The 22,900-nt window shown below is 39.2% G+C and overlaps 1 protein-coding gene and 1 non-coding gene across 11 annotated transcripts in view; one reads left to right on the top strand and one right to left on the bottom strand.

Annotated features, from left to right (window-relative positions):
* Nucleotides 1-22,900, top strand: part of DST (dystonin) — a 427,647-nt gene that overhangs the window by 75,766 nt on the left and 328,981 nt on the right. The gene's annotated exons all lie outside the window — the stretch shown is intronic.
* Nucleotides 18,808-18,914, bottom strand: LOC129067967 (U6 spliceosomal RNA). The gene has a single exon (XR_008528795.1). It is a non-coding gene; the product is annotated as a U6 spliceosomal RNA (small nuclear RNA).

Below are 22,900 nucleotides of genomic sequence, written 5' to 3'. Positions count from 1 at the left end.
ACTGAGAGTCAGTCTGCCCACCATGTCTTTTATGCTGTTGTATAGGCACTGACAGTACAAAACCAAACAACCCAAGAAACAAACCCACACCTGCATAATGACCACCACTCACAATCACACTATCAACAGCAAATGAGCCAATATTAATAAAGGTGTAAAGAGGTTAATAGTATCATATTAAATGATACTATTTAATATGAATAGTATTCATATTAAAATGAATATGAATGCTATTCATATACTATTATGAATGCTATTCAGAAAAATTGAATATGAGATGACTAACTGAAAGAAAAATGATTTTGAGAGCATAGGGGGGAAGCAATAGTAAGAGTAGGAAATAGAGACAAGGTGAAGAGAGAAAGAAAGTAAAATATACATCATAAATAAAAAAGGGAGGGAAGAAAGAGGAATGGAGTAAGAGAAGGGCAACGTATAGTGTTAGGTTTAAGCAGAAATTTAAAAAGTATATAGTGAGAGAGAGGGGAAAAAAAGAAAAAATAGGAAACAAGTTGGACAAAAAGATCCACCATAGCACTATCAACAACAAATGAGCAAAGATTAATGTAGGTGGAATGGGAGTAAGAGGAAAAAAGACAGAAAGAAAAGCTTAAGAGATGTCTAGAGGAAAGAGGAGTGATTTTTGAGAGGATAAATGGAGAAGGAATACTAAGAGTGAGGAATGAAAACCATGATAAAACAGGGAAAAATTAACGTTTTAAATGAAAAAGAAAGTGCAAGAGGAAGGCAAAATGGGTATGAGAGGGGAATGGCAAAATTTTAGATTTGAAATGCAAAAATAGTGAAGATCTAGAAATAAAATTGAAGAAATGCAACAACTATCCTATCCACACCAATGAGCAAAGATTGATAAAGAGAGAATAAGAGTATTTTAAGAATGGGGAAAAGAATGTGAGATGACTAATGACAAGAAAAATGGTTTTGAGAGGCTGGAGAAAGGAGAAATAGTAAGAGTGCAGAATGGAAACAAGTTGTAGCAAGAGAGAATATAAAATTTAAAATGAAAATAAAAGGAAAGAAGATGGTGAAATGGAGTAAGGGAAGGAAGGAGCAACATATGAGATTTCAAATAAACTATAATATAAGAACTAGTGACCTAATAGGCACAAACTTGAAGATAAGAAATGAATGTTAAAAAGCTATGCAGGAGAGAAAAATAACGCAAATCATGAAGACCACGATGGAATTCACCTCTGTAAAGTCTAGTGTTTCCCACTGCCTTCTCTTTCTGGATTCTCCCCTGGTGGTGTCAGATGGTGTCCCAATCTGGACCTAGTCAGCCTGTTAGAGACTACCAGTGATCCATAGTCTATGGCTGACTCCTTCAGTTGTTAATCTAGTCACTCTGTAATTTTAAGCAGTCAGGCTTAAGCACTACAAGGTGGAGCAGAACAACTTCTGGGGGTGGGGCTATTGCTTCCCTTCAGGCTGATGGCACTTGGAGGGAACTGCTCTGCCTGAGCAAGATGGCTTCTGCAGTATTGGGAATGACTCAGCACAGGGATCCTGGCAGCTGCTCCCTCAGTTCTCTCTCCAAAGTCACCATCCCCAGACTCTCCTCAAGTGTCTCTAGTCCACTCTGCCTTCCCTTTACCAGAGCCCAGGAAGTGGCTGCAAACAAAATTTTCTGCATTGGCCCTATGAGAGGCTTTGTGTGTCTCCAGCCATTTCTCCCTGGCAGACAGAAACCTTGCTGTTTTTCACAGCTGGATATTATTTGGGTTCCTTTCTGGCTCTGGAGCTGTAGGCTGGGGAGCCCAGCTTGGAGTTTATACCCCACACTTCTCAGGGGGAACCCCCTGGCCACCGAAATTTCCCTCTGGCACTCCAGCTGTCACCCGTGGGAGCCCAGCCAGTACTCTCTCATCTCTTCACCACTCTGTACCAGTCACGTTGTGGTGAAGCTGTTTCTTCTGTCTGTTCATGGTCATAAGGCCTCCTTCCAGCTATTGTTCAGTTGGTTATTCTGTATGATTTCTCTACAATTCAGTTGTAATTCCACACTGGTGCTGTGAGGAGGTTAGTGCAGCTTCCACTTACTCTTCTGACATCTTGGGTCTCTCATATAAACCTGAGGTGGCACTTTCTGTGACAAGATACAGCTTGTTGACAGTGAAATCGAGGTTCCAAAGAACACCTTGAAAAAGTTCTCCAGGTGGGCAGCAGAGGAGGAGGTACAGACAGACAACAGGAGAATGATAGTCTTTGAGATGACAGTTGCCTTTGGGGTAGTAGCCAAGGATGGCAGAGATGAGCAGTGGGGTGGGTGAGCTCATCAGTGCTGAGATCCCAGCAGCTCTAGGGATGGACCTAATGCAGCCCCCTGCCATCCATACCAATGGTCTAGTCTTTGCACCTGGCCAAGTGCTGTGTCCACTCAAGTCTGTGTTTAGCATGTGAGCTCTTCAAAAGCCTTTTGGAGTGACTAAGACCTAAATATATTATTGATTCTGAAATACAAACTTTGGAACTTGAACTTTAAAACTGTCTTTAATTAAATGGTTACAAAATATATCATTACTTTAACTGGGCAGTTGCAATTCAAATATTATATAGCTGTACATAAATTAAATTTAAAATTACAAAAGACATTTTAACAAAATTTATTTAAATAGTAAATCCCTTTCAAACATTTAATGGAAAAGTGTATTAGATGTGTCTGATCGTATGTCTGAGGATATGGATAGAGCTTGCAAAAGAGTGCCTAGGACCCTGAGAATATCTCAGTAGTCTTTGGCTTGGGTTCCAAATAGAACCTCAGTGAGAAGTTGTTCTCTCTGAGTTCCAGTGAGTTCTCAGTGAGAAGGTATTTGTGTGCTGTCGCAAGCGGTGTGTGGAGGGAGCGCTGGGGGTCACTGCTTGTCCCAGGTCTGGGTAGCAGCTGCCGTGTCTGGGGATGGAGCACATCACAGGGAACGTGGCTTTCCAGGATCTGAGGGTTACCATCTAGGTCCAGCTGAGACGGGATCAGAGACTCTGAATCCCACAGAGCCCATCCTGGAGTTGTCACAGATGGGGGGAATGAACACAAGTTCTTGCAAACACTTCTCTGTTTGCCAGGAAAGGTGACATGTTACCTCCCCCTAGCGGGGAAGGCCCAGAGTCCCTTTGTTCAAAGGCTTTTATTGAAAGGGTTGTCAGTAGGGCGAGGTAACAGGAATCTACAGGTTATCTCATTATATCAGTGGGTTAATGTTTACAGAGAATAGGTGATGTTTTGAAGAAAACAAATGGCAGGAACACACCTATATACTTGGGTCTGAGAGGAGACGAGTAAACAAGAGAGATGCCTAAACACTAGAGCATAGTAAACACAAGAATGCCTAAGGGTATAGGGTTAGGGTCTGTGAATAATGTAAATTTGCTTCCCAGCATGAGCTGGCTATCATCTTTTGAGGGAAAAACAAAGCATACTTTAAAGTATTTACTTTTAGGCCTGATTTCCCTGGGAACCGCCAGATCTAATTTAGGACTGTCTCTGGTATTGTTTCAAGCCTGAACCAGGCCAGGGGAGGGAGCCGCCAAGAGGCAAGGAGACTGCTTCGGGATAGAATGAGGACTCTGGCCATGTCCAAACCGAGCCGAGGGGTGCAGGCCTTTTTGCCCTTTCTCTGTGTCCCCCAAATTCTTGTCTGCTTCCTGCACCAGCCGATACCTGGCTTAGGTTGACCCTCCATCGAGGGGTCTTAACTGTCATCAACAAGCGACCATCACAGGGCCAAGCAGGGAGGCAGGGGCTATGCCTCTGCCAGGGGGAACAGGTTATGTCCCCTCAGGGGTCTGTTTCTCCAAGGTCTCCCTGATTATTTCCAGCCTTGGGGCCCTCCCGCCTGTCGGCAGGGTTACAGTTCCTGAAACCAGACAGGGCATTTACCAACAGTGTGCAATGGAATATGGTGTGAGTAAAGATAACAAGGCCTCCAATATGACCCTCTTCAAGTCAGGAAGGGGATCCTCTAGTATTCTGAGGAATTTTCTCTCTCAAAGGTATTAGTTTTGGCATTTGCCTTTGGTGATTTGGAGGCATAATTTTATTGTTTCTTCACAATCTCTTAAATATCACATTATTTGAAATAGGTGATGGGAAACATTAAAAAGGATAGGTATTCTTCAGGCTCACATACAAAATAATACAGAATTTGTAATTTTAAGGCCTAGATTTAAATTGTGACAGTAACTTCGTCTTTTTGAGCCATAGTTTTCATTGATGCTGACAGAATGAGATTAATAGCAATATATGCCTCATAGGATTATTGCAGGGGTTAAATGAAATAATATTTTTCATTTAAAATGACAACATTTTTTGAGCTATAAAATGCCTCACAAGTGTAGTCATGATTGACAAGGCTCTTAGGTGGTGTGATGGTGATAAACAGGGATGAAAAGAGATTGAAATGACTGATTTATGACACTCTGTCATCATTGGCTGATGCAGGCCTTGTTTAATTAATTAATTAATTAACCTGGTAAGCACCCACAACCCCCAATTCAAAACAAAAGCTAGGACTCTGGCAGTGACCTACATCTAACTGTATGGGCTCTCCCTTCCAGCCACCTGTCTCTCCCTCTTCAAGGTAACCATCATTCTGAAACACCTTTGTTATTCTAGTTTCCCTTTTCACAGTTTGTTACAGCTCTCTATGTTCCTTAAAAGTTTGTACTTTAAATTTTAGTTGTTTTTAACTTAATAAAAAGATCCATATTTTATGTCATTATTTTTTAAAAATTTATTTATTTTTAGAGAGAAGGGAAGAGAGGGAGAAAGAGAGGGAGAAACATCAGTGTGCGAGAGATATATTGATCAGCTGCCTCTTGCACACCCTCAACTGGCCTGCAACCCAGGCATGTTCCCTGACTAGGAATCGAACCAGTGACCTTTGGGTTCACAGGCCTGCACTCAATCCTCTGAGTCACACCAGCCAGGGCATGTAATTATTTGAGGCTCACTTTTTTCACTTAAAACTACATTGCTAGTATTTAACCATATTGCTGCATGTCACTGTAGCGTATTCATTTAGAATTTTATGTGAATGTAGCATTGTGTATTCATTAACTCTTTTATAAATGTGTGTTTGATTTTAGGCCTTTGCAAATCATTTGAGTGCTACTGCAAGTTTTCTTGTACGTGCCTCTTACACATATGTGCAAAGGTGTTTCTTGGGTATATGCTTAATGGAAGTATACATATGTATCAGTATACTTTCATAGGGTATACTGGAAAGTTAAACTTTAGGAAACAATGCCAGACTGTTTTTTTTTGTTTTTCTTTTAATTCCAGAAATATTTTAATACAATTGTAGCATCTTTATGAAGTCACATCCAATCCACTGAATATATTCAAGGGATTAATAAAAATATTATACATCTTTACTCACTACCTGAATATAATTAAAAAGTATTTGGTTCTTATAGATCAGACTAATTTCCATGTTCATTCATATTTGCACTGCTAGTCAAACAGCATACAAGTAAATCTATGGATTATAGTAGTGTGGCTTCACTCCTTATTGATCTGAAGTCTAAGTATCAAAATTGAATGTTTTATTTTTTAAATGCCACAATGTTTGAATCCTAGAAAGGAACAGTTAACCAATTTAAGGCAAGATATTGAAACTTTTATACAACTTTAATTTGAAAAGATAAAAGAATACTTTGTCAGCCCTGGCTAGTGTTGCTCAGTGGATTGAACATCAGTCTGCAAACCAGAGGGTTGCTGGTTCAATTCCCAGTCAGGGCACATGCCTAGTTTGTGGGACAGGTCCCCAATAGGGGGCACTCAAGAGGCAACTGCACATCGCTGTTTCTCTCCCTCCCTTCTCCTCTGTCTAAAAATAAATAAATAATAAAAAAGAGAATACTTTATCAAAGATCATACATACCTTAACATTTAGATACCTATTGATTCTTATAAAGGTAGTAATAAAAATGTCAGTGCAAGTTCTACATTGGTTTCCTCAGTAGAGGAAACAATAGGATTTTTTTAGTAAATCATTATTTTCAAATCCCAAAATATTCCAAGGGGAAAGAATTCTTCTGGTGCAGGACTTATATATGGTACAAGTATTTTTATTCAATAAAGATAGATATGACATGATTATACATAAAAATTAGTGTCTTAGTTTGTTTAAACTTTTGTGTGATTTACTTGAATGCACGCTTTAAAATAACAATTTAAAAACCAACCGATTTAAAATTTATTGATAGTGGTAGTGCAAAAAGAGGGTTGAAGGTTAGCATTTCACAAAGAAATAATATATTAAAATATATGTAAAGTGTGTTTGTGTGGTGTTTTAGTGACTAAAAAAGGCACAAAGTGAGTTAAATTAAGAGAACACATTAACACTTGTTCTGAACTCTGGTTAACTATTCAATATTAATCATAATAGACACTTTTAGATAAGAATCCAGATTTCTTGTAATTGAAAAGTGACATCACACTTTCTAGCTCTATTATTTGGGCTAGTAAGCAACTGCACTAAGACTTCAACTAGGCAGTATACATTACCAAAACTGTGCTGTTACAGTGGCTAAGTGATAACTTATGAAATGGAATTAGTTCTCAGAGGCTTAAGGGAAAATATTGGTACTTTTACATTTGCAAAGCTACTTACACACTTGAAGAAAATGTTAATGTTATGTGGAAAAAAATAAATAGTGGTGATTTGATCTTTATTTTAATTAATATATTAAATGGACAACACATTTTAACATTAAAAAAAGACATTAATGGATCATACTCAGAAGTTTTCCTACAAATGGACCATTAATGTTAGGCACCAAAAATGTCAAATTTTTCTCTTTTATTCAGCCTTTTCAACCATTACCTCCTCAACTCATCACTTTCAGCTTACTCAAGACAAGATGTTATGTGCACTTACTAGTGTTTTTTTCCACAGAAAGATATTTTTTTCTACTGATGTGTGACTTATTTAAAGTTAGCTGTTTGTTTTTGTTACCCAGTAACTGAATGAGATTCATCAATGTAGTTACACACTAAATTTAATCATTTCATTATAATCCTACATTTATCTCTAGAAGTGTGAGTTGAAGTTTGATAGTTTCACTTCCATATATCTATACACCACTTGTCATTAAACAAGTGAAAATTGTTTACCCATGTATCCATTCCTGTCTGGTAGAAGAACTCCAAGGAGTAGGACTGACACTTCAGGGTCCAGACTGAATTTTTATGTAAACTTCTATGGCAAAGTTGGTCTTGTAAGCTGTCTTACATTTGCAAACATTGTACATTCAAAAGTTACTTACCTAAAAGGTTTTTTTGTTTTACCCCTTATTTTTTTTATTTCCCCGGGTTGCCCTTTTTACTTAATCCCTTATGTAATATAATGTGACTCTGAATCATAAGGGACATGATAGAAATTATTTACAGTAACTGTTAAGAATAAGGCTCTTTTGTTGTTCAAGTGCACACAGTTTTGTGTTTAGTTTGTGGGGGGAGGGTGTGTGTGTGTGTGTGTGTGTGTGTGTGTGTGTGTGTTCATTCTATGGCTAAAGTAGAAATGATAATAGAGGTTGTAGCAATCTAGGTGCCGTGAGATAACTGACAAAATATACAGTGGAGAATACCGAGAAAGGACGGTTAGCAATTCAGTTGTTCAGAATAGCCTTTTTATGAACTGGGCAAATGTGGAATGTACACGGTGATACCTGCAGACTGTTTTTCAAAGTGCTTCCATCACTTATACTTCATTAGCTGTGAACCATACTGTTTTAGGCGCATAGTAATATTAGACTTAAAACTTCTTTACCAATTGAATTCCTGTCATATGTTATCTCACAGTGGGTTTGATATGATTTACTCTTATCACTAATGATGCCAAACACCTTTTCATATGTCTATTAGCCATAGGTGTTTGCATCCCTGCAAAATGTCTGTCTATCCATTTTATTTGCCCTTTTCCTCATTTGGTGGTTTGTGCTTTTCTTGATTTGTAAGAATCCTTTATATATATTTCTGTTCACTGGGTTTTAATTTAAATTATGCTTTGTTGTTTTTGATAATATCTTTCCCCTAACTCCTACTTTTGATGCCCTTTTCCATTTCTTTAAATATATGAAATATTTTTTCTGTTTAATATCTGATAATTATTATACTTGAAGTTTTTGTTTATGGGTTTCGTCTGTTGTTTCTGTAGTCCCACCTGTGAGGACTTGTTTCATTACATGTTTTTCAACTTAAAAAAAAAATTGACCTACAATAATTGACCTACAATATTATGTTAGTTTCAGGTGTACCACATAATGATTTGATATCTGTATATATTGCAAATTATTACCACTGTAAGTCTGCTTAACATCATCACCATACTTAGTTATGTTTTTTTTCCTTGTGATGGGAACTTTTAAGATCTACTCTTTGCAACTTTCAGCTATGCAATACAGTACCATTAACTACAGTTGTCATGTTGTGTAGTACATCTCTCTGACTTATTTATTTGATAACTGGAGTTTGTATCTTTTGACTCCCTTCAGCCATTTCACACACCCCGTACTCCTGTTTTGCAACTTTTTATCAAGAACTTTCCTTTGCTGGAACTTCATGGTCATTTTTGTGGCTTGAATTAAAGGTATATTTTTCCAGAAAGGGTCTTTTTTTATTTCTGCCAGGCTTTATTAACTATGGGAAATAAATTGTCAGCATCAGAAGTTTCGATACAGCGTAGGTAGTGTAACTGGTCACAAAACACGAGAACGACCTTGTGATTATGAAAACGTTTTTCCTACTTCATCCAGCCTCAGGCCTCAGATGGACAAATGTCCTTACCATCTCAGGATATTTTGATTTGTTTTCCTAATTCATGCTTTCCTGGCTCTATCTGCAAATGTCCCAATCAGACTTCCTCGTTTTTGTCTTCTGTCCCCTCCCAGGTGCTTGGCCTACAAAGGGGAAGCTTTAGGTTACAGGGGTCAATGCATCATCTCTATTTCTCTTGCTGTTGAAGATTTCCTGCCAACTCATGGATGCATAAAAAATATGCATGTGTATCTGAGTGTGTGTGTGTGTGTATCAAATATGTATCAAATTTTTTATTTTGTCCAGCATTTTTAGGTATTGTGTAGTAGGTACACTTGTTAGGATATCAAGTCTGCAGGATATCTGAGAAACCTTTGTCTTATTTTTTGTAAGACTAAAGAGGTTCCCCAAATTGGTTCCTCTCAGGTCAGAGCTACATGTACCCCAGAGTTCTGGCTTCCATCCTAGGGTCATTGAGAGTTAAAAATTCTTGACATCATTGTTAAAGTATACTCCCGCCCTTACCCAGCCAGGAGCCAAGACGTGGCTTTTAATTCTCCTTTCTAGGATAATTTTATTTCTACTTAAGGCTGTGCAGTAGCTCATTGAGCCAACTGTTTCTCATCTCTTAGTCTTGAAGCAGATGACACAGCGCCTTCATTTCCCGGAGACAGTAGAATTCATGCTCATATAGGATATTGAAAAGCACTCTAGTGACTTACTTATTTTCAAATCCCAAATTTTAGTATATATTTGTTATTTCAGTTAAGCCAAGTCAACTGTTCTCATTACACAATGTTGTGTTATAATTTGGAGTTGAACATAAAACCTCAAATAGAGAAAATATTGGTGCATTATTTTCTGATGAAAAATCCAGATAAATGATAAAATAGCTCTGGGAAAGGGAAAGGGATGTAGTTGTTTAAAAATATATTTTATTTTTAATTTTAGAGGGAGGGCAAAGGAGAGAGATGTGAGAGAAAAACATTGATTGGCTGCCTTCTAAACCAAACCTGCAACCCAGGCATGTGTCTTGACCAGGCATTGAACCCATGACCCTTAGGGTTTGCAGGATGATGCCCAACCAACTGAGCCACATGGGCAGTGGCAAGGGATGCTGTTTTTTAAAATAATTAATTGTAATCTGTCCAAAGGCTGAAATTTTCATCTAGAAATTCTCTAAACTTTGTGATAGGATTTATTCTAATTCACTCTAATAAGAGTGGAATCTATATTCTACTCTGGGTACAAAAATTTTGGAGCACAATTAGGCAGTATCTTTCAATTATAAAACACAAGGTATTTTATATATTAATTTTTATAGTTATTTTATTTTAATAATACTTAATTTTAATAAATTTATTTTATTAAATTTCCAATAAATAAAAAATTATTTTATTTGTTAATTTTTATTTATTGTTTTTGGTAATCAACAACTTTCTAAAAAGATGTTATAGTCCAAAACACATCTTTTTTTTTTTTCCTTATAGGGGAGGATGAACTAGGGGATTAGGAAGGGATACTTTTTATTTTCTTTTTTAGATATGATACTTAGTCCATGATATCTTTAACTCATTAGCTTTTAAATGTAGTTCAGGATAAATATATTGAGGCTTTGTGTAACCTGGAAGACAAAACATGAAAGATACTGCAGTTTGGGCATTAAAAGAACATTAGAGATGAGGGATGGACTCATGATCAATTTAGGAATCTCAAAAATTATCCAGCCTGTGTTGTCACTTTGAGGAAACAAAGTGACCCAGAAAAGTGACCTGAGATTCCAAACATCGTATCCTTTTACTTTCAGAGTCACAGCTGGAAACACGACTCCTCCTCACTGGCACAATCTTTACTGTGCTGCATTGTTTCCCTCTGTATGTGCCCTGTTTAACAAAGCATTTCAAATTTTTATATTTATAAATTTAAAAAAATATTTGTTTTGTAAAATGAAATCCTTCAAATTTAAAATTAACTTAGAAAACACAGACATTTTACATTTTTAAAAATCCACATAATAATCTTCGGAATTTACGAGAATATCAAGCAGATTTTTAAAGTGTTTTTCTATAATATGTGTAATCACCATGACTCCAGACAAATTTGTCTATTTACTAGAGCAAAAGAATCAGGAAGTCTGAGATGTAGATGTTTCAGGAGACTAGGGAAGTGAAAAAAAGCCTCCTCTGAAATGCTGCTTTTTATAAACAAATGACTATCATTTCCTGTTTTTTAATCCTATTAAAACTCATCTGAAACGTCTTCAGCTCTCTGTAGCTCCAGAAAGAACTGTAATTAAGCAAAACTGTTCACGAAAAGAAGTTATGAAGACACGGCTATTTCACGTCAACAGCATTTTCATTGTTGCTGACTAATGGTACTAGCGATGGTAGCTGGTATCAGGCTCTTCCCGTGAGCCAGGCCCTGTGCTAGGCAGTGGGCATTAGTTCACTTAATCCTAACAGCAAACCTAGGAAGCAGATTTGCTTTATCAATTGGGGAGCTCAGGAAGGTTAAGTAGCCTGTCCAAAGTCAAGTAGCTCGTAAGAGGTGAAGCGTGGGCGAGGAAGCAGACTGCTGCAGGACTCCAGGGCCACGTCTAAGCTCGGTTCTCTGTCGTCTCCCGTGAGCGTGTGAGAACAGCCTCATTTCTGGTGTACGGTTAGGACAGTTTTACTGTGGGTTGTGAGACTCTGTGACTGCTTTAAACCTCTTTTTCCAAGACAAGCTTCAGGGCAGCTATGGGAAACGATGGCTGTGGGGAGAAGGAGGATAGGAAGGAACTAATATTTATTGAAGGAAATTGGTATTTACCGAGTACTTACTGTGTGTTAGGCAGTACAGATACTTTTGCAAACATCACTCACTACTCATATTTCCATTGCACAGATATTTACTGGGCACCCGTTGTGGGTTTGTCATTGTGTTAGGAACTGGGGTTCTAACCGTGAATGAAACACAAGTCTCCGTACTCCCAGAGCTTGTTATCAGACAGACAGACAGACAGCACACTGATTAACATGGAAATGTATAACATGTCAGGTGGAGGTAAGTGCTTTGGGGAGAAATGAAGCAGGTTAAGGGGTATATAGAATGATGGCGGCGGGGGAGACATTATACAAGGTTGTCTGGGAAGAACTTTCTTTAAAAAGGACATTTGAGCAGATACCTGAAAACAGATCATGAGGCCTGTAGGCCATGGTACAGGCTTAGAATTTTACCCTGAGCAAAGCAGGAAGCTACTGGAGCCTTTTGAGCACAGGCGTGATGTACTCTGACTGAGCTTTTATAGACTCAATCTAATTTCCATGTGGAGAATAAGCTATTGAGGGACAAGGGGGAAATGTGACTTAGAGTAAGAAGTCCCTGTCATTTGTTCAATGCCTACTATACATTTTACGTATATCATTCTAATCATTTCAGTAATCCAGTTGAATTGTTAGCCCTGTGCTGATGATATGACTAAAAAGCTCCTAGTGGCTTAGAAATTTGCTGCAGGACTCACAGCTGTGACTGTAGGAACTCTTTATCAAGTTGACAGTTTTGGCACAGCTCTTGAAAATGACAGCTGTCATTTAAGTGGCCTCCTGTATGCAAGATTTGGTCCTTGGTGCCTTGAATACATTACTTTTTTATAACAGCTCTGAGAGGTAGGTATTGTTCTCATTTGTAGAGGAGGAATAAAAGGTTTAAAGAAGTTGTGACTTAACGACTTGCAACAAGGCCCCATATTAATAAATGACAGAATTCGGAATTGAAACCCCGATCTGTTGACTTCCTACTTAATATGGGAAGGCGAAGAATTTACAAAATTGTGAACAATTTTATTTTTCTTCACCTTTCTGCCTTTTCCCTCTTGGCTTTGATTGCTTTCGGGTAATCTACACACCATCCTTTTTGGAAGAAATTGCCTGATAAGTTACTAATAGCTTAGGATGCCTTTATATATTTTACTATCCCTTTTGAGTATGCGCATTTAACGAGCTTATTGCAGAGAGGAACAGTGAAGAGTGAACCTGTAACAGGAGAATTTTAGACATTGTGGCAGGAGTTTTCGGTAGGGTCTTCTGACTCCATCAGATGCCATGAAAGACTGTTCTCCCAGAGAATCAGGAAGGCAGGGGAGAAGACAAGGCCACCTGTCTTTATAACTGAACAGAGTGGTGATGATGAGCGTGCGTTCCGAACTAGGGAAATGAGTGGTTGTCACATTCAGTTAAAAACATGTACCCCAGGTAGTATTTCTCTTGAGTGGTATTGTGAATTAGGGTCAGGCTGTGTTTCTGTTTGTATTGGGACTCATTTGGCTCCTTGACTCTCTGCCTCTGTGATAGAACTGGCTCTAGGGAAAACTGTGAGGCAAAGTTTATCATGCTTTACCTCTAGGAGCCTCAGTGTTCCCTCTTCCTTTTATCAAAGTATTTCTTCAGGATGTAATCTGATGACCTTATTCACTGCTTTACATCTATCAGAATCTCGAAAAGAAATAAAAACCTTTAAACCAAAAGAATGAATCTTTGTTACTGGAATCTTCGGCATCATTATGCAGGTGATGTGAAAGGAAGTGAAATTTTTTTTTTTGAGTCCTCAAAATGATATACTTTTTGGTAATATAAGTATAATCACTGATATTTAAAGTATTTTTTATTTGGTTTTCAATTTATCTTTTCATCTTACAATGAAATGCTATAAAAATGTTTTGAGTATTATATGCTAGGCAGGCATTATGTTACATGCTTTACATACATTATATCACTTTAATATTATCTAACACCCAATGAAGTAAGTGCAATTATCCACATTTAGAACATGGGCAAATCAGAGAGGTTAAATAACTTCCTCACGGTAGTGCGGGTGGTGAGTAATGGAGCCGGAGGAGACTGTGGCCTCCTACCTCAGCCTGATAAAAGTCCTGTGTGATCTTTCTTTCCATTAAATTATACAGTGTATGAGTTATAGCACCTGTTTCTACTTTCCTGAAATGTAGTAAAGGTGACTCATAAAACTCTTATAAAGTAATATTGTAGCTGATTGTATTTGTTAAGATTCTCCAGAGAAATAGAACCTATGAGACACACACATACTTTAAGAATTTGGCTCATGTGATTGTGGGGCTTGCATATCCAAAATCTGCAGGGCGGGTCTGCAGGCTAGAAATTCAGGAAAAGAGTTGATGTTGCAGTCTTGAGTCTGAATCTCGCCAGGCTGGAAACTCAGGTAGGGTTTCTATGTTGCGGTCTTGAGGAAATTCCTTCTTACTTGGTCAGCCTTAGCCTTTGCTCTTAGGGCCTTTAACTGCTTGGATGAGGCCACCCACACTACAGAGGGTAATCTGCTTTATTCGATCACATCTAAAAAAGTACCTCCATAGAAACATCTCGATCGGTGTTTTGCCTAAAACTGGATGCCATAGCCCTGCCAAGCTGACACATAAAACTAACCATCACACCCAATGATTTTCACTGAACAGATTGTTGAAGGTACCTGGCTTCTTTACCTGCTAACTTTCCGGCTGGTTCCTGTGGTGTGGATACAGACACAGAACCAGTTCAGGAGGAAGTGAAGCAGGCACAAGGGAACAGCTATTGATTTATTCCATTGTTCCATGGTGAATGTGTGTGTGTTTCTGATAAAATTCATCATATTGTTTTATGGACACAGATATACGTTTAAAAATTGTTCTTGTTTTAAGCTGTTGTTGAAGAAAGGTATCAGATTGGCTGGGAAAGCACCCATTAAGACAGGAAGGAGAAAAAAATCTTAAGCAATATTACAGGGTCAGGAGTACAGCTGAGAATGGGAGGAAGGTCAGGTGATTGGAATTCACATGAATCCTAAGTGCACAGTATGACTAAGGAGGAGAGAGATGGGTCTGCAAAGCCAGAGCCCAGGATTATAACTGATAAGAGAGCCTTGTGGTGAAAGAATGCATGAATTTGCTTTATAAGCCCAGTGGGAAGAGTTTACTTCTTTTCTTGTTATAGACAATTAGAAATGAGAAAAATGTGAGTATTACTGTTTTTGTTTTTAATTAGCATAATATCATAGCTCATATACTGTTACAAAAATATGTGTAAATAGCATATCTATTATATTCTATAGTACAGCTGTGTGAAAGGGATGATGAACAAGACGGTTTATAAACTCTTACTCTCCATGTGTATGAGAAAAAAGACAAACGAAGGCCAGGGGGCTCAGTGATGCTTGGGTACCAGCATGCCACCATCTCGGCAGGCCCGTGCACGACACTGACCAGCCTCTCCAAGGAGCAGGTCTCCTCGGTCACTCTGGGAGGGCCTGGGGCCAGGGCTGGAGTTGGAGGGAAAATGTGGGTCTCCTGGAGGTTGGGGTCCTGCCACCCTTTGGAATCACCATGTGCTCTGGGGCTTATCAGAGACACTCGGCATCTCAGGCCTCCTTGTTTGGCTCATCGGGGACCCACTGATTTCCCTACTGCCCTTCTCTTGTCCCCCCTGTTACACTTCTGCCTGACTTCTGACTTTCTCTTTATTCCTTCTAGGGAAACTACCTTGACTTACTCTATCAGCCTTTTCCCCTTCTCTTTTTCTACATTCCCCTTCCCTTTTTCTAGTCTCTAAATATTTCTCAGATCCATCCTCTCCTGCCAGTCTCTAATTCAGAGGTTTAGTTCAGGCTGTCATCATTGACTGAACTGCTACAAAAACTGCAAACTAATTTTGCTCGAGGTTGACCCGTCTCCATGGCTGTCAGAGTCACCCTCTATCGGAGCAAATGACTTCTAGCCCTTCATCAACAATCCGGCTCCTACAAGATCAAATCCAAGTTCTAGCACGTGGGCCCTGCATGATCTCCATCTGCCACCTGCTTCTGCAGCCTCATCTGCTGCCACTTCCACCTCATGCTTTCTAAGCACCTTGTGATTTTTCCACATCTCATTCTGGGGTACTGATTATTGAACTCATAGCTCTCAACATGCCTTCTCCCCTCTCCCCACTATCTTCTTTTTAGATACCTTAATACTCATTTTGGAATAGGGTGGCAATAAACAAGCCAGCAAGCAAGCAAATGCATTCTTCTCTGGTTCTAGAGTAATTCAAAGTAGCCTTAAAATGAAGAATAATGCTGAGGAAAGGAGAGGACGTAGGAGGAGGTATCTGCTATGGGGATCTTGTGTGTGTGTGTGTGTGTGTGTGTGTGTGTGTGTGTGTGTGTGTATGTTTGAGAGAGAGACTGGCAGACGTACAGAGACAGACAGATGGACAGATACTTGGCATTTCTAGCCCTTGTGGGCAGAGCTTCCTCTCTCAGTCTCTACCCACATGGGATCCAGCTGCTGGAGCTAAGTTGCGAAGCCAGTGGATTTATTCAACACAGTCATCAGGGGCCACTCTCAAGAATGGGATTCTAAGTAGATAAACAGTCACTGCCCACACAGGGAGTTTGAATCCTAGTCTATAAACTCTGGTGTAAGACATGTCACTTTTTTTTTCATCTCAACTTGAGTTCTGACTCCCAGTCTCACATTTTGCCAGGCCTGGTGCTTGCTTCTCAATTCCTCTGCCTCAGAGTTTTGTCTAAGATCTTATATGATGCCAGAATGTCCGCAAATAGAAGGGAACGTCGGTGCCTCCAGGTAATGCTGACGCATGCCAGTGACTGCTCCACAGGGCCCTCCAGGCTGCTCTGGGTTACTCTCAAGACACAGGGACCTTTCAAAAGGTTAACCACATGTCAGTCCCTCCTAGACACAGCAGGCACTCATCTCTTTCAGGATCTCCTGGGATTCACAAAGTCCTCTGCTCCAGGAACCACAGATGCTCCCTTTAACCCAAGGGGGCCTCTCTGTAGGCTGGGGAGAGTCTTTTCTCTAGAGCCTTCTTCCCTTTTCTATAACCTTAGCCTCCACAGTTTTACGTTTGTGGAAAAGAAAAGGCAGGTGTGTTGTGGCCTGTTTCTGCTTCCTGCCTCAGGGATAAAGCAAGTAGGGGACAGGCCCAGATTACCTTCTGAAAGAAACATCTATTACAGTGACGAAATGACACCGGAGGCAGTCCTTATTATAGATGTAGGGACTTTGCGCCACATAATTGTTCTGGATGAATTGCAATAGGACTGGAATGTGCAGCAGATCTTAGGGAAAACCCAGATATTAGTTAAGAGTATGTGTAATGCATTTAGCATTTATTCTTCAGAGGGGGTGCTGCAATTGAACTGGGTTGCCACTACTCAGTGTGAAGCATCCCATGTGGGCAGAGCTTTCCACGAAGCCAGCTCAGAGGCAGTGTGTCTCCTTGTCCAGGAACTGCTCCCGGGACCCAGCCAGTTATGGCTTATGGTAGCAAGGTTATTTCCACTAAGCACATGAGGAACAAGCCTTGTTTTCCTTTGAAGGAAGCAATGGTAATGCCAGGCACTTAAAGTTTCATGGACTTACTTACCTTCAGTGCAATAATAGAAACTTTTTTTTTTAATGAAAAAGTAATTCTTCCACTTGATTAACTGAAGTGGGAGAACAACCATGTAAAAGCTATTATCAAAAGCAGTTTTCTGAAGTCTCATTAATAAAGACAGGTAATGAAAATGAAGGGATAAAGACAACCCCACTTATGTTTCAACAGGGAAGAATTGAATATAATTGCTTTTTTAAGGTAATGTGTTTATCTAAGTTTTTATTGTTGTCTCCAACAATGGAGACAATAAATTAAAAAAAGGAAAAAAGAAACAGAATGATGTATGTAGTGGAGGAATGTGTTTCCAAAGAATTGAAGGTTCAATAACCAAGCGTGGGGAGGGATACGTATGGGAACTACATTGGCCTTGTCTCCTGAAAGCTGCTAGTAGTGTGACCTTGTTCCAGTAACTTCCAGTCTCTGTGTTTCTGTTTGTTGTTTCAAATTTCCTGGAGTGACTATCCTATTGGCTCAACTGGAGTCAGTCATCTACACCTGGGTCGCACAAGGGTGAATAGGTAACATCATTTAATGCTAAAATTTACTTAGTGCTTTCTATATTTTGGGCATTGCTCTTAGCACTCTTCAAGTGTTATTTATTCTACTACAATAATCCTATGTCTTATGCGCTATTATGTTTCCCATTTCTCAGATGAGAAACCAAAGCCCAGAGAGGCCAAGCAGCTTTCCAAGATCATATAGCTTTTATCCAACATTCAATCTTTGGCATGACATGCACATATTTTTAACTTTAAAACTAGGTAGGATAGATGGTATTTGTAGTTTGGTCTCTGGGAACCTCCTGCGTTTATACCTTAGGGCCCCACATGAGTGATCATAGACAACACCTTCTTTCCAACAGAAGTCAGAGCCGTCATCTGGCTGTCTCAAGTCCTTGACCTCAAAGCCTCCTCCATGATCTAGACAAGAATAGGAGAGACATGTGGGAACAGGGTTGATCGTGGGTAGGAGCAGGAACAAAAAATAACAGAATCAGCAGCAGTAGTGATGGGTGGGTGGTTCAGCTAGATACACAGGGAGCATGAGCCAGCATTTCCTGCAGCATACAGTTTAGGTTCCTTTCCTGGGCATTAGTAACGTTAACCAGGGTTCTTGGGATGGCGCAGGAACAGATGGAGAGATCAGTACTTGGACTTCAGTAAGAACATGGCATCCCCTAATTCTGTTTGACACTAATGTAACTGAGCTCTTTGGGGAGCCCTCTTCTTTTTGTTTTGTTTTGTTTTCCCTCCTTTCTAGTTTTCTTCTCTTTATTTTTTTTACTTTATTTATTTATTAATTTATAAATCATGTTTATTCTAGTACAGTTGTCTCAGTTCTTCCTCCTTTACCCCCCTCCATTTATTCCTCCCCCACCCCCCACTCCCACAGTCAATTCCCACTCTGTTGTCCATGTCCATGGGTCATTCATACCTGTTCTCTGTCTAGTCCCTTCCCCTTCTTTCCACCATTGCCCTCTTTCCCTCTCCCCTCTGGTCACTTTCAGTCTGCTCCATGTTTCCGTGCCTGTGGTCCACCTTGTTCATTAGTTTATTTTATTGAACAGAGTCCACTTACAGGTGAGATCATACGGTATTTGTCAAAAATATGGAACGTTTCATGAATTTGCGTGTCATCCTTGAGCAGGGGCCATGCTAATCTTCTCTGTATTGTTCCAGTTTTAGTATATGGGCTGCCGAAGTGAGCACTCTTCTCTTTATTTTTTTAAGCTGTCATGCTTTTTTGTTGATTATCATTATCCCTGGTCTGCCCGCCCCCGTTGTGGTTCTTTACTCTCTGAATGCAGCAGTGTCCTTAATTGATGCCAGGGCCCCCAAACTCATATGCCTTCAAGGACCAGGTATCATAAATGAATGATGTGGGCCAGGTAAGGCATTGTGTCAGACTGAAAAGCACATGTCCGTTCTAATTAGGAGAAACGACTACTAGGCCCAATGTTCCATGTCTGAATTTTAATGCAAAATTCCCAGTTTTTAAATGTTTGTCATTAATTAGTTTTTAAAAAGTGGACAGAGCAACCAACCACAACACACCTACAGGATGGCTCAACCAGCAGTCAACATTTTTGGATATGATATGATTTGACGAGTGGAGGAGGTGGGGAACACCTATATCTTCATTGTGGCTTCTAAAGGGACTATAGATGCTCCACCCTGGCTGATGTTGGTTGTAGTTTCATCCTGTAACCAAAAGGTTGCCAGTTCGATTCCCAGTCAGGGTACATACCTAAGTTGTGGGTCTGATCCCTGGTCGGGGCATTTACGATCCCCAGTAAAATTTCTGATCTGAGTGACTACTGGAGGCAACCAATCGATGTTTCTCTCTCTCCCTTCCTCTCTCTGTAAAAGCAAAGAAAAAAATGTCCTTGTGAGGAAAAAGAAAATCAAATAAAGGAACTATAGATGTTACTGTTGATTTCTCCTTCATAATTGACTTTATACTTTAAATCATATTTTATGTGTAACTTTATATTATTCCTTTGGAAGACATTTTTCAGTCTAATGTATAAAGATGATAATTTTAAGTATCAGTTGCCTATTTATGACCTTTGCTCTCCTAGTTAGAGTTTAAGCTCCTTCAAGGCGGAAGTCTATGAGTGCTTAAGGCATATTTTTAATTGATGGATGTAAACATCCCTTTAAAGTACAAGATGAAATATTCGCCAGTTAAAGAGACGTTTTCAGCATTTGAGTTTGTCTTTCTAATGTGTTTCTGTTTTGTGGGGCTATTTTCAGAGTTATGTTTGATTTTCTTTTAAGCAAATTATTCAATATTTCTTCTTTAGTTTGGAAAGACTGTTTGCAGATGTTTAAATGGAAACTAGTTCTTGATGTCTCTATTTCTATAATTTTAATATGGCTGATTTAAGGTAGACTTGCAAAAAAAAAGGTGTCTATGCCATTTTGAAAGATTTTTACAATTTTAGGAAAATTTGGTATTTGGATACTTAACATAGGTTTTCTGTTATTTGTAATCTATTTGGGGAGAGGATCTAGGGAGGTATAGGAGAACATAGGACCAAAGAATCTTAGGGTTGGAAGAGAGCATGAAGTAAATCCAACATTTCACAATGAAGGCTTGGATCCTTGGTGTAGGAAGGTGCTCACAACCATACAAAGCAATCTTTTTCTACTTTTGAGTAGTTGCATATTTTTGGATGCTATTACCTGTCTCTGGTCATTTCCATGCTTTGGGCCTAATTCTGAGCACAGAACAAGTCTAATCCTTTTGGGTTCCTCGAATACAAGGTAAGACTTTTGAGAGCTGTGAGGATGTTCTAGGTTCCTCCCAGTGTCTGGGACCACATTTTAGAGCACGCAGTAACACCTGGTCGAGAGCACAGGCTTTGGGGTTGGAGGGACCCAGATGGAAATCCTGGCTCTACCTTGTATTGACAGATGGCTGTGGGCAAGTTAGTTACCCTCCTTAAGCATCTGTTTCCTTATTGGGTTACACTGAGTATTGAATAAGTTAGTGAGTGAAAATTCTTAGTACAGTCCCTGACTACAGTCACTCAATAAATGATGTGTATAGTTAGAACAAGCTGGTTGTCTTAATGCTAAGCCAGGAGAATATGAAGCCATGCTCCTCAAGGAAATGAGTTCTTGCTACTTACCTTGTAGAGCTTCTTACACAGACAGAGGAAAATGGTGTTGGAAATTTCTTGCTTCCTGTGTCCCAACAGCGAGCTTAGTTTCCCCAGAAATATAATAGCCAAGGGACACGCTAATGAACAATCTTTATGCCCTAGAAATAGTTCCTGTCCTGAATTCCAAAGGTCTTCTTTCATAGGCTGATGAACTGGGCCTCTCCCCCTAAAGAAACCTTTGACTTCCTTAACTCTTTTTCCAAAGACTCCTCCCTTGAGTCAGATCCAAATACCTTCCAGCTTCCCTCCCTCGGCCTCCGTTTCCTCTCTGGCCCCACCCAGGCTCCTCTTCCTCCCTGAATGAAGGGCTCAGGCAGATCTCCCTTAAAGGGAGACAGTGAGAGCTGGCTGAGGCCGCACCGACCCAGAGAGCCCCCACCCTTACTATTTAAAGATGGTTTTCAGTCAAGAGGCTAGTTAAGAGCTATTTATTTGATGATAGGATACTTGAATTGTTGGACTAGTTTTGAAAAAATTTTAAACTAAAGTAAGCACCCGGTCCCCAAATTTGCCATCACTCATTTTGACTTCAAGGGTTAAATGGTTTCTTATATTTTCCTTACCTGTTTTCTTCTATATCTACTTATTTGTGGTAGAGATCGTATTCCCTAGAATCTCTAAAATCAGATAATGTGCTTTTGATTTTTGACTTATTTCCAAATAAATAAGCTGGTATACAAGGAGGGATAGATAGTTTTGGACCATGCCATGTATTTTTATACTATATGTAAGAAGTTAGTGTTTGTACATACCCAGTCAAGGAGATTTTAAGCAAAATTGGACCTTCATGTTTTCTAAATTTTGATGCCTTTTTTCTTGTTTATATAAAATATAAAAAAAAATTATATGATAATGAACCAACAGTGCATTAACCATGCTGTATATTCAGTGAATAACAGAAGGAACTCCTTTTAAATCCATCTGTCTAAACCTATGCTTAGGACTGAGGCAAGCAGATGGCCTTTATCTGGTGTTTTATTGATAGAGCCCAGCCCTTTGGTGCTTCTCTAAGTGTTTGTGAAGAAAAGCTACAAGAAACTACTTAGATGGACACTGTTACTGTGTGCTTGAACTTGGGGATCCTGATTTGTGAAAACAGGCCTAAACCAAGTGACTTTTTTAAAAAAAAAGGAAAAGGCCTTTTATGTGTTTCCCCCTCAACTTTTCATTTTGAAAATATTCAAATCTGTAGAAAAGTTAAATGAGTAACACAATGAATACTTTTTGTAAACCTGTGGCCGCATCTTTCTGCTTTTATTGAAACAATTGAAAATAAGTGGCGGCATCATGAGTTTGTTCAGCCTGCATCTTCTAGGTTAAGGACACTTCCAACATAACCGTGATATCATTACCACATTTAGACAATTAACAATGATTTCCCAATATTTTCTAATAAACAATCCATGATCCATGTTCAAATTTTCCCAATTGTCCCTCACATTTTTTTTTCAGCTTAAACAAAACAAAACAAAACAAACCAGAATCCAGTCAAAGGTTTTGTCTTTTAAACTTTAGAATAGTCCCTCCTTTCTGTGTGTGAATGTTTCATGACATCGATCCTTTGAAGAGGGCAAGACAGTTAATTTGTAGAATGCCCCACAATCTGGATTTGCGGATTTTTGTTTTTATTTTTTAAACTTTTTCGTAAATTTTTGAAAATATACTTATGGAAATGTGCATAAATCATAAGTATGTGGGTTTGTGAAAGTTAACTTTCCAGCCTCTGGGATTCCGAAAGTCTGGCTATTTTACAAACGCTTATCTCTGTGCTTGTTTCTGTGTTGCATTTAGAGAATGCCTAGTGCAGAGACAATATCCTGGCACTTTCCTACAGATCTGGGTGCTAAGGCTGGGCGACTTCCACTTTAGGCAGTGCCATTGTACTTATCTCAGATCTCCCCCGGGGTTTCAATTAGAGAAGTTATTGTTTAGTTCCCCTTCTAAAAAAACGTTGCATTATGTAATTATCCTGGCTTAGGAGATTTGGGTTGTTTTTATACCACATGAATGAATTGGCTATTAGGA

This window comes from Pteronotus mesoamericanus, unplaced genomic scaffold, assembly GCF_021234165.1.
Source record: "Pteronotus mesoamericanus isolate MK-2021 breed Mesoamerican mustached bat unplaced genomic scaffold, CSHL_Meso_final contig_20, whole genome shotgun sequence".
In the NCBI taxonomy this organism is placed as follows: Eukaryota; Metazoa; Chordata; class Mammalia; order Chiroptera; family Mormoopidae; genus Pteronotus; species Pteronotus mesoamericanus.
The sequence above is the reverse complement of the archived record's forward strand: the minus strand, read 5'-3'. Positions and strand labels throughout refer to the sequence as shown.